This window comes from Lactuca sativa, chromosome 3 (assembly GCF_002870075.4).
Source record: "Lactuca sativa cultivar Salinas chromosome 3, Lsat_Salinas_v11, whole genome shotgun sequence".
Classification (NCBI taxonomy): domain Eukaryota; kingdom Viridiplantae; phylum Streptophyta; class Magnoliopsida; order Asterales; family Asteraceae; genus Lactuca; species Lactuca sativa.
In genome coordinates this window covers 23,702,377-23,714,860 of record NC_056625.2, presented here as the reverse complement: position 1 = coordinate 23,714,860, position 12,484 = coordinate 23,702,377, and positions in this window count along the sequence as shown.

Below are 12,484 nucleotides of genomic sequence, written 5' to 3'. Positions count from 1 at the left end.
TGTTTAAGTGGGATTTCCAAACAGTATACTATGTATACCAAATGGATCATACCTCCAATATGATCCTACCTGGTTGTTCCTTACTTGATAGATCTTTATGTAGACCTTGGGATTATTGAGGAATCTAAACTATCATTAGTCACCAAGAATATTAGACTAAGACTCATTATAAATCATACTTAGGTCACGTCAAAATAAAAGTCAAAGGCGGAGCGCTGCCGAATTATCCAGTCACCCACCTAAGTCAAGTGAGTGCATAATCCCTTTCATGAACATAATTTTAATACAAGTATTAATTAAAGTATTAAAGATTTGTTAGGATTTTATATGTGAGCTATATTCTTATTGTCTGGATTACATGTTAGAAATGTATTTGAGGATATACAATATGTGAACCAGACATGGTTCTATATATGTTAAAAGATATATATATATATATATATATATATATATATATATATATATATATATATATATATATTACATGATAATAATAATAATAATAATAATAGAAGTATCATTAAAGAGAAGAATAAAGGTATATTAATACCTAAATACTTTGTGCTAAATATATACACTGAGATAGGATAGTATTGCAAAACAGAGTTGGTATTAAGAGCATTGTAGAATTCTGCTTTGTGACACTTTTAGCTGTCAATTGTACGAAATATGTACCAGAGTACAAATCGTATTCCTTCTTGGATGACCAGAAATGGCGGGCCCAAATTAGGCAACTTTAATGGTATGTTTGGTCATCTCCCAGAGTAAGACGAGAACACTTGATCATTCTAGACGGTCTTATGAATTGCATTGCTAGTGTGGGTTCATAACCTACAAACATAGATGAAATGGGATACCATATTCATCAAACACTTTGATGGCCCGGGTGCCTTTATGACTTTCACTAGCCAAGGAAGCCCCTAGCAGTGTAGTCAATCATTTTCCTTTAAATGGCTTAACTTCCTGATAATCATGGATGTTGAGTGACTAAGAGAGCACCTGCAATGATGTTTAGGACCATTAGGTCTTTACGCTATAACTGATGGGTTTTTGCCATAAGAACTTTCCTATGTGCGCATGCAAAACCCTAATGCTTGGATCTAGGCTTTCTAATTAAACATGCTTTGAATCCAAGACTTCTAATGACTATTTAGGAATAAGAACAATGTTAAAACAGATCTAGAATCATACCTTTGAATTCCTTGTTGATCTTGTTGTCTTGGAGCTTCTAGAGTCACAATTGTCACTCCTCTAATGGCTTACAAACACCAAATAGCAAGGAGGATGATTTGGGAGAGAGGAGAGGGGAGGATATCGGCCAGGGTTCTCTTACTTTAGATGAAGTCACGATTTCCCTTAGCCATAGGGTCTATTTATACTTGTAGACTCCTTAAGGGTTACAACCTAAACCCTAATTGGATAATCTTCTCTTAAGGCTATCCAAATCCATTCCTTAGATAACCCCTTGGACGATTTGAAGCTATCCTTAGCTTCTAGAATCCGTCCAATCCATATCTATATGGATTTACAGTCTAAAGTTTAACTATCAAACAATTGACAGTTTATACCCTCTTGTTTAATTAATCTCTTTAAGTCACCAAATTAATTCCAATTAATTCTATGACTTATATTAATCAAATAATAATATATTACTCTTTATATTATTCTCATAATATACTAATAATATTTACTCTCTCTTAATAAATTATCCTATCAAGTTGCTATGGTAAAGGCAACCCAAAAGGACCATGCACAACCGGGTCAAATACTTGCCTAATATAGTTGCAGCCTTAGACACTATTCCAACAATAACTTATGTACCTGTATTGACTATGATATCCTTAGGATTTTATTTGAGACAATCTTGTACTTAAAAGATTTTTATATACTCAGATTTTCCTCAAATGAAGTATCACGGTTTTTAAAGCGTAAAGAAATTTTTTTTGGTTCTGAAAAATTAGAGGATGTCATAGCTTGCGATTTGGTCATAGGCCGAGTCCATAAGCTCAAGGTATTTAAATTTTGAAAAAAATATATATATATACTTATTTTTACAATTTGAACTGAATGAAGGCATAACTATCACCCTCATGCATTTAGTGTCATTAAAGTAAATAATTTGGGAAAACAATACAATCATATGTTCTTCCTTCGGATCAAATTCAATGAATTTACTTGATAAAAGCAACTTTTATCAAAATAATTGTATTTTTAGCGATTTTTCTCAACTGATTCCCTGAACATATGTTAGAGAAAACTAATACAAACTAGTTACAACAAATAAATATATATATATATATATATATATATATATATATATATATATATATATATATATATATATATATATTTCATGCCAAGAACACTAAGTATCGCATCTTGTGATGGTGATGAAACAAGTTAAATTTAAAACATGACTTGGATATATGCAGGGTTGTAAAAGTCAATAAACCTTTTTTGGTTGGTCGATCGGGAACTAGGGACTAATTGGTCTAGTAAGGGACTCATCGAAGAGTAGTTGGGGGACTATAAATTGTAAGAGAATTTATTTAAAAAATAAATATTATCGATATCCTAAAAAATTGGAAAATAATCATTAAAAAATAACAATGTTCAAGTGTTTAAAGAGTTAAGTCACAAATCATAATAGAATAACTTCATAATAAGTTTTGAGGCTATTAGTAATGGTAACCACTTGACCATTCCAAAAATGTTGTCACATCATCGTTACATCTTTATTACTTGTAACGTCCGGGTTTCAGGGCTAAGCATTTTTAGACAATATAATAGTCTAGGTCAACTATTGTAATTCTTTTTGAAGTAATAAAGATGAAATATTTGAGTATTATGTGAATTATGTGTATTTGTGTGCTTATTACTTATTTATAAATGTATAATAAATAAAGGATAAAAATAAGCATCAAAATTAAAGTGTGAGATAAGCCCAATATCTTTACATAAAGTTGTAGTGGTCGAAACCAGGATTCTGGGGATATAAAGAACGCCGAAATCCGAGTTATAACGAAGAAGTTATAACCAGTTGAAGTTTCGCGACGGAACTGGCACGATACCGAGAAGCGTAAATAGTGAATTTACGATAAAGCGAGTTTTAGCCTTAGCGATATAAATGAAAGTCGCAGAAAACGTTAAACCATGAGAGTCATAAAAAGAATGCCCAAAGGTGGTTTATAATCATTTTTTGGTCATCATTTTCTAGTACACACGAAAATCATACCATCTAACATTCTCTATTCTTGTCTCTCTTTTTTTGAATCTTATCCAATTGAGATTTTGGGAGTACCACCATAATACTTCAATTTGAAAGTGTTCATCACGATTCTTATAATTCCAAGTGTTTCCTTACACCAAATTTCTATTATGGAAAACAATCAGACTTCGCATCATCTTACTATACTTGTACTTTATGTATTTAGTATTGTCAGAGAGAGAGAGAGAGAGAGAGAGAGAGAGAACCATGGTCAGTTATGGTTCAAACCATACCCAACACGCCATTAATGGTGTGGTGTTCACGTTGATAACGGACATAAAGTCGTCAATTGATAGAATAGGTAAAACAAATAAACTTAAAACCCTTAAGTTCATATGCAACCTAAAGGATCTATGTTTTCACTATTGAACCTATAACTATGAACATTAAACAAGAAACCCTAGAAATCCTATGCTATTTTCAAAAAACATAAGAAAGGGTTTAGGATTACATACCTTATTGTTATTATAGTATATAACAATAATTCCTTCCTTGTAGATCTCTTGGAAACAAGCACCACAATTGTTGTGCCTCTAATGGTTCACACCTAAGCTAGCAAGAAGGAGGCTTAAGAGAGATGAGAGGGGAGAGTAGGATATTCGTCTATCTCTTAAGGAGAAGGAGTCACAAAAAATAAGAGGCCTAAGGGTCTGTATATAGTGGCATAAAAAACCCTAGATAACCCTGATTTGAATATTAAATTAATATTTCAAATATGGTATTTATCTCATTCCTTATTTATCCATATGGGATATTCTAGAAACCCTAGAATATCCCTCCAAAACTTTCCACCACCTATGGTGGAAGGTTCTGGATCCTTTTGTTCAACTATTGAACAATTACACTTTAGACCCTACACTTTTAATTAATTCCATTAATCCCAAAATTAATTCTAATTAATTTCTAATTAATTATTAATTAAATAATAGTTTTCTAATTAATATATTATTTTCAGAATATATTAATAAACTATTTATTTCAATTTATTAAGCACATAATAGATTAATCTCTCTCTTTCTTTCTTTTTCTCTCTCTATCTCTCTCTCTCTCTATCTCTCTCTTTCTCTCTCTCTAGTCATCATAACCAATTGCTAGGTTTAAGGGCAACCCGAAAGGACAGTGTTACTATCAATTCAAGTATATACCAATTTTCAGTTATGCGCTTAGACACCTAATCCAACGGTCTCCCGCTTAGATAAGTCTATAACTATAATTGCCAGTATAATTTCTGAATCGATCAGCAAATTGTAGCTTCCAAAAGTTGCTATCAAACTCTGATCTAGTAAGAAACGTGTCCTAAGATAAGATAACAAATGTTCCTCCGTTCTTCAAGATATCATCAGGACATGAGGGATGGATTATGATCAATCTCATTGTCCAAGATTTTGTTTCCTGATTTCTGACTCGTGATGACATCATCAGACTTCTAATTGAACACATCAATTTAGTCTTGGCTGGGCCCATCACTATTAGTATTAAGTCTGAAGATAGTACAAAGTATCGAGAGTGGTCACGTTTTAGTTAATGAATTCAAAAATGAGGAAGCTTACAAGGAAGTAATTTGCCTAAATTCTGAAGTTGAAAGTATCAGGTACCTTTTATGAAGTTTCGACTAATCAAGTGCTTCATATGTTACATGAAATGGGGACATCAACAAGTTCTTACCAGGATACGTCATTTTATGAAGTCAAGTCTTCCTTTCATATGGAGTTTTCTGTTAGGGATCGTGTTATTTTGCTTAACAGGATGAAGCTCAGGGCTAGACAAAGCCAAACTTGAAATATATTCAGTCATTGCAGGACTGTACTATGGTCTGAATGTGGATTATGCCACACATCTTTAGGAGGATTTTGCAACTGCAATTACTCACACCAATCTTTCAATGGTGTTTCGAGTGCTCATTATTAGATTCTGATTTTGTAAGAGGTTTATCGACAAGAGGTGATTTTGGTTCCTTCTGATGTCGAAACTACTGAGTTTCCGATTATGGCTGCCCCAAGTGTAACATCCCGAATTCCATGTATTAGAATTATTCCTTTAAGTATGTTTTTCCATTGGAACACGAGGTGGTGGAAGCCTCACCACGACATGTTGAAGGACTTTGGACCGCGTATAATTATGGACCAACACGGCAAGTTGGTGTAGGGAAACTCAGCATGTTGGCGGCTGGATGTGAAACCCTAAATTTTAGCGTTTTGCACCCTATCCCTTTAAGTCCCTTGGGTTGATCTTTTATTAGCCTCTAAACCCCTATATCGGCCCTTGTGAACCCTAATCATCCTTCCCTCTCATTTTTTAGCTAGTGTGGTATTTACGGAGCAAAAGAAGAAGAAAGTTGGAAGAAGAAAGCAAGGATGTAGCAAGCAAAGCTCTCAACTTCAGTTTGGCACTCTTTTGGACCTTTGTAAGTGCCAAAGATCCAATTTTAATTCCTCTATGTAGCTAGATATTGAGTTTTGTCCCTTTTTCTCCTTATTCTTGGATGTTGCAATGGGGAACACTTACCTCACACGTAGTGCAGAACTGATAAGGTCTGACTCCAAATCTCAGCTCCCGACTTAAATGCCTACAACCACCACATGACCAATTCCATCAAAATCGTGAAATATCCAAAATGCCCTCACAAGTCAAACTTGGTCAACAATGGTCAAAGTCAACGGTCAAGGTCAACAATCCATGTTGACCCAACTCGTCGAGTGCACCAATAAACTCGTTAAGTCCCCACAGTAATCAGAGGGTCAGGAAAATCCCAGCCAATACGCCATGTTGGCTTGCAAACTCGTTGAGTTTTCCTGAGCTTAAAACATTCAGTTGTTCCTATGATTCTAGGGACTCCAAGAATCAGATATAACTTCAAATGCTATCAAAAAGGATAAATTTTCCAACTTTATCCTTTGGGGTTACTCCAAGTTCTCAAAAACCTATCCATAAATCTTAAAGATTCAAGGGCTTAACCAATAAGCACAAAATCCTTGAGATCTGGAACCCAACCTTTCCAGAAGAGATTCTAGCATCAAAATCAACCCAAAGGTTGGTGCTTTATAGACATGCATATCCAATGCATGTCTTGAACCTAAAATGGGTGAAAAAGGAGAAATGTGACCTAAACTCCATGCATGGCATCAAAACTTTGCTAAAGACCAGATCCAAACAACTATAAGGTCACCTTGACCTGGAGATTCATAAAGTTGCAAACTTTATGAGATCCATCCACTGCAACATCCAAGAATAAGGAGAAAAGGGGACAAAACTCAATATCTATCTACATAGAGGAATAAAAATTGGATCTTTGGCACTTACAAAGGTCCAAAAGAGTGTCAAACTGAAGATGAGAGCTTTGCTTGCTAGATCCTTGCTTCTTCTTCCAACTTTCTTCTTCTTTTGCTCCGAAAATACAACACTAGCTCAAAAATGAGAGGGAAGGATGATTAGGGTTCACAAGGGCCGATATGGGGGTATAGAGGCTGATAAAAGATCAACCCAAGGGACTTAAAGGGATAGGGTGCAAAACACTAAAATTTAGGGTTTCGAATCCAGCTGCCAACACGTTGAGTTTCCCTACACCAACTTGTCGTGTTGGTCCATAATTATACGCGATCCAAAGTCCTTCAATATGCAGTGGTGAGGATTCCAACATGTCGTGTTCCAACGGAAAAACATACTTAAAAGAACAATTCTAATAGATGGAAGTCGGGATGTTACACTTGGGGAAGCCATAATCGGAAACTCAGCAGTTTCGACATCAGAAGGAACAAAAATCATCTCTTGTCGATAAACCTCTTACAAAATCAGACTCTAATAACGAGCACTCCGAACACCATTAGAAAGATTGGTGTGAGTAATTGAAGTTTCAAACTCCTCCTAAAGATGTGTGGCATAATCCACATTCAGACCATAGTACATTCCTGCGATGACTAAATATATTTCAAGTTTAACTTTTTATAGCCCTAAGCTTCATCCTGTTAAGCAACATAACACGATCCCTAACAGAAAACTCCATATGAAAGGAAGACTCGACTTCATAAAATGACGTATCCTTGTAAGAACTTGTTGATGCCCCCATTTCATTGAACATATGAAGCACTTGATCAGTCGAAACTTCATAAAAGGTACCTGATACTTGCAACTTCAGAATTTGGGCAAATTACTTCCTTGTAAGCTTCCTCATTTTTGAACTCATTAACTAAAACGTGACCACCATCGTTTTTTGTTGAAGACAACAGTGGAGACAGCAAGAGAAATCCATTTTATTAGAACTACGAATGAAGAAGACAGTGCAGTTGATAATACAGAGTTTTTTAGGGTTTGAACAGGCATTCGAAATGGCTCTGGATACTGATAAATCATTCGAACCAAACAAAGATTGGTATTCTGAATCTCCATCATGGGTTGCGAATCTTCTTCTTCATTTTTTGTAGTTGGATCAGCAGTGGGATGAGGTGTTGGGTATTATTTTAAAAATAGTTTCATAAAATAGAAAAATATGGCAAACGGAAGACTTAAATTTCGAACATAACATAGCATTTTATACCCACCAAGGATCTTCTTGCAATTCATAGAAAGATTAAAATACCAAACATAGAAAGGATGAAGAAATAACAACCTTTGTTGTTCTTTAGGTCCTCTTGGAGGCTTGGAAGTTGATGAAGAATGTGGAACCTTTTAAGAAACCAACAATGACTCCACTTGATGTAGATTCTAGTCCATAAACTCTTAACTCGTAAGCTTGAAGTTCATTACCAATATGAACTTCAAGAGAGCAAAACATAAGCAAGTATTCTTCAAGATTATGACCAAAAACTATAGAGATGTAAGAAGGGGAGAGAGGTCATGTTTTTACACTAAAAAAGCACCAAAAATGAAAGCCTTCATGTTATGGTCTTAAAGAAAAGTAATACCCATAAGGTCTTAGCACTTTAAGACCTACGATGTCCTTAATGTGTCCCATAACTTTAATCCGTACTTTATTTTGATTTAAATAATCAAAAGGACGTGCTTCATTTATTCATTCTTATAAAGATATAAAAGAAGACAAAAGTTTATATATTTTGTAAACTTTTTTTATAAAATATAAACTTTGGCTTTAGCTAAAAGACAAAAGTCATCTAGTCTAAAATAATGTACATGACTTAATAAATCATACCATATGATATATTATGTTACTTGCAATTGAAAATTAATATTTCCATGAAATAAATAATTTCTAATTAATTATAATAGTTTTAGTGAATATTTATTAAAATCAATTTCTAATAGATAATCAACTATATCAGGTTGTTGTTAGTGTGACCCATTAGTATCATATGTTAATTAGCAATATCACTTTCATATGATTCTTGAACATACTAGACCTTTCAATCTCCCACTTGTGCACGACTCATATTAGATTGATATAGACAGTCGAGAACGTCTAGCAACATTTCACCACCCCCAACAACATACGACTTTGTGCCATTCTATCAACGCCCAATTCCCAAAAGCTCAAAGCTACAATTGGTGACATCATGTTGAACATGAGATACGGATCGTGATCAATCTCATTAGTTGTTCAACTTTTGGTAAGGCGCCTTAGATGTCTAACTCTCAACACATAAGAGGAACAAAACCCATCTTGACTAGATAAGCCTCTTGCATATTTCACACCATACCTGAAAATGGCTTTTATAACTGCCCGGTTAAGGAACATTATTTAACCATATCAAAGCATAGTACTCCCTACACTTAAGTCTCACTATGTAACTCAGGTGTTAAGGATACAAAGATAGTACATTTTAATCAAGTATCATTCATGATAGCGATCCATGAGATGATCTTGGTGCGGGTCAGTTCAATACTAGCTCCCTGAAAAGTATCTATGAAACTTGGTTACAACCACTTGCCTACTTTCATCTAGTGAGAGTCAACAAATCCAATTCATATTAGTTGTAACACCGTAAATTTTCAAACAAGTTTTTCATTTTAAAATCACATAATTCTCATAAAACATTTCACAAAAATCCCATTGATTTAATTTACAAAACGCAACTCCATAATTTTTTGATTAATAATCCAAGATCCTCAAAACATAACTCTTTCTCTGGTGTGTACAATCAAGCCGGTGCCTTCCCGCGATCCTGAGAAAACCTGAAACATATATCACATAACACGGCAAGCACGAAGCTTAGTGAGTTCCCCAAAATACCACACATATCTCAATAGTCTCTCATGGCTATACTCATATAAGACCCTCCGGTCAATGTGTCTCAGTGGGACCCTGTGGTCCCAAAACTCGGGTGGACCCTCTGGTCCTAACTCAATAAGCTCATAATAATACTACTCATCATAAATCATAAAGAAATAATGCATAATATCACAATACACAGGTAAACACATAAGACATCTCAGTCACATAAAGATACCACTCATGGTAAGTATAGTGAGAAGACTCACCTCGGATGATGAACAACCCCTATAAATGTTTTTGTTGCGCACCGGTGTCTATCTCTGATCCAAACCCACAATTAACCCAATTAGGAATTAAGTCCAAACTCTCACTCATTAGGTGTAAAGGTAGTCCACTAACCAGCCCATCAATAACCTAAAACCCATTGGGCCCACCAAGGCCTAATAATAAATGGGCTCTTCCAAGGCCCAACTCTCAAAGCTAAATGGCAAGCCCAACTCAAGGGGCCAAAGCGCACACACACACACACACACACACACACATATATATATATATATATATATATATATATATATATATATATATATATATATATATATATATATATTCCTCTGGTCCAAAACTCTATTGCGACAAGCCCAAACTCCAGGCCCAACACTCAAGGCCCAAAATGAGACTTAGCCCAAAAAGTCCACAATGAGGTTTTGTGGGGCGTACCTCCCTTGGTACGCTCAGCGTACTCACGAATCCAGATTGTCCATCGGGGACACTTGGTCAGTACGCGGGGTGTACTGGAATTACGCTCAGTGTACTTCCCAGATTCATTCTTTCTACTCATTTGGTCTTAATCCGTTAAGACCTTGGCTCATATCACAGATCTGGACTCCCTAATAGCTCTTACTTCATAAAGTTAGTGACTTTAAGCCTTGGCATGGCTGATAAGGTCACAAACACACAAAACTCTCACTCTTCTTTCACAAAATGATCATATCTCATGCATGGCTTGATTCCAACGTCCAAGTCTTGATTTTTATGACATTACACCACCAAATACACTCAAAGGGGTTGATCAAAGTCTCTGAAGCTCAATATCTCATAAAGTCTCCAAATTTTGGGACAAAATCCTAAAATACTCTACTAAGATGCACAAAACAAAAGAGTGAGAAAGCTTGAAGCTTTATACATCTATATGAAGCTCCCAACATAGATTTGCTCGGATCCAAGGACCTTGACTCTCACTCCTTCTTCTCCAAAGCTTCTTCTTCACTCCAAGAACACACAAAAACACCCAAAGGCTCTCAAATGCACTCACAAGCTCCATGAATGAAGATTTACGGTTTAAGAGGGTTTGCAATCTGAGGATGGTGGCCAAGAATGAGGCCATCTCATTCTTTATATATGGACACCCCTCAACTAGGGTTTTTCATTCAGTGCCTAGTATGCCCATCATACTCTCTGGTACGCCCAACGTATTAGGTGGCTCAGCTTAAAAATCACGCACATGAGTACGCTAAGCGTACTCACACATACGCCTAGCATACTCAGTTGCCACCTTTCTCAAATAAGGGATTTATCCTGCCAAAACTTCAAACTTCCATTGCTTCCTCGATATAACTCTATTTCTAATGAACCTTATATCCACGTAAAGGTGACGAGATGCCCTACGCTTCTAGCAACTCGTCGCAACCCCGAGATTTCCTCCTGCCCAGGTTGAATCCCATGAACCCTAATCACGGTCGATCCAAAATAGGATGTTACATTAGTCTTATTTTATAATTGCCCCCATAGTTATAACCGACTATGAACCTTTAGAATAATAACATTATTCATGGATTAAACATGTTAACATAGAACACAACAAGTATTAATGTGATGACTGTATCTCAATATATCAAAACATTATCTAATAGTTGTTGTTATAATGTTCCAATATCCAAATACTAAATGAAAATCAAAATCCCATTTCTAGAATAATAAAGTCTTACAATTGAAGTGTAAAAACCATATTTTCATGGTTCTGAGCCCTATTTAAGGACTCTAACCCCTTTGGGGTCTTTCCTAACATCATCCTCCACCCTCTTGAGCCTCCAACTCGAAACCCTGGCCTCTAGAGCAAATATTGAGCCTTTTTATGTGTTTCGGGTGCATTTTAGATGAAAGAGAAGTTTAAGATAGTTGATTGTTGGACTTCAAGCTTGTGGATCTAGAGCCTACATTGTTTTTCTCAACTCCAAAATGTATAAAACTTGAACCTTAATGATGCATTTGTTAGATCTAGCTAGTTTTGGATTTTATGAGCTTTTTGTTCCCATAATTTTGGTATCCATGAGTATGGCTTATTCTAACCCAAATGAGTTCTCTTTTCGGACATTTTTGGGTGTTTTGAGTCATAAAAATGTGATTTTCTTCCTTCTGTCCCTTCCATGCAAGAGTTATGATGTATTAATGGATTAATAAGTTGGGGTTTTAGCTTGTGGACCATTTATAGCCATGGAAAGTCATAATGGTGGAAACTTTATGACTTAGAACAATGTTTTGGTTCTAGATCTGAAGTTTGGTGCGTTGCCTTATTGAAATAAGGACTTAATGATGAATTAGGAATTTAGATCTGGTACATTGGGTGTACCTGGAGGTACACTGCGCGTACCAGGTTTTTAAACCCATGGTTTGGATAAGTCTCGACTATGCCCAGCATAGTGACTGAGTATGTAGGGTGTACTCAGTCAGCTTTGAATTTCTTTGACCTTTTGATTTTCTGACTTTGACATTTGACCAAATTTGACTTAAGGGAATTTTGGGTATTTTAAGCACTAGTTTGAGATCAAATCACTATTAGTTGTACATATGACCTGTAGAGTTGGTATTCAAAGTAGTGTTTTGTTTAGCTATCTTTTCAGGCTGATAGGTGAGTTTCTTAACTATACTTGTGGGTCGAAGGCACCAACGCCAGCCCACTATGTTATGTATTCTAGTATATAGGATGTTGCTATGTTGTAGTGATATAGTATATCAGATGTTGATATGTTGTAGTGATCTGTTATATCTGTATCTTG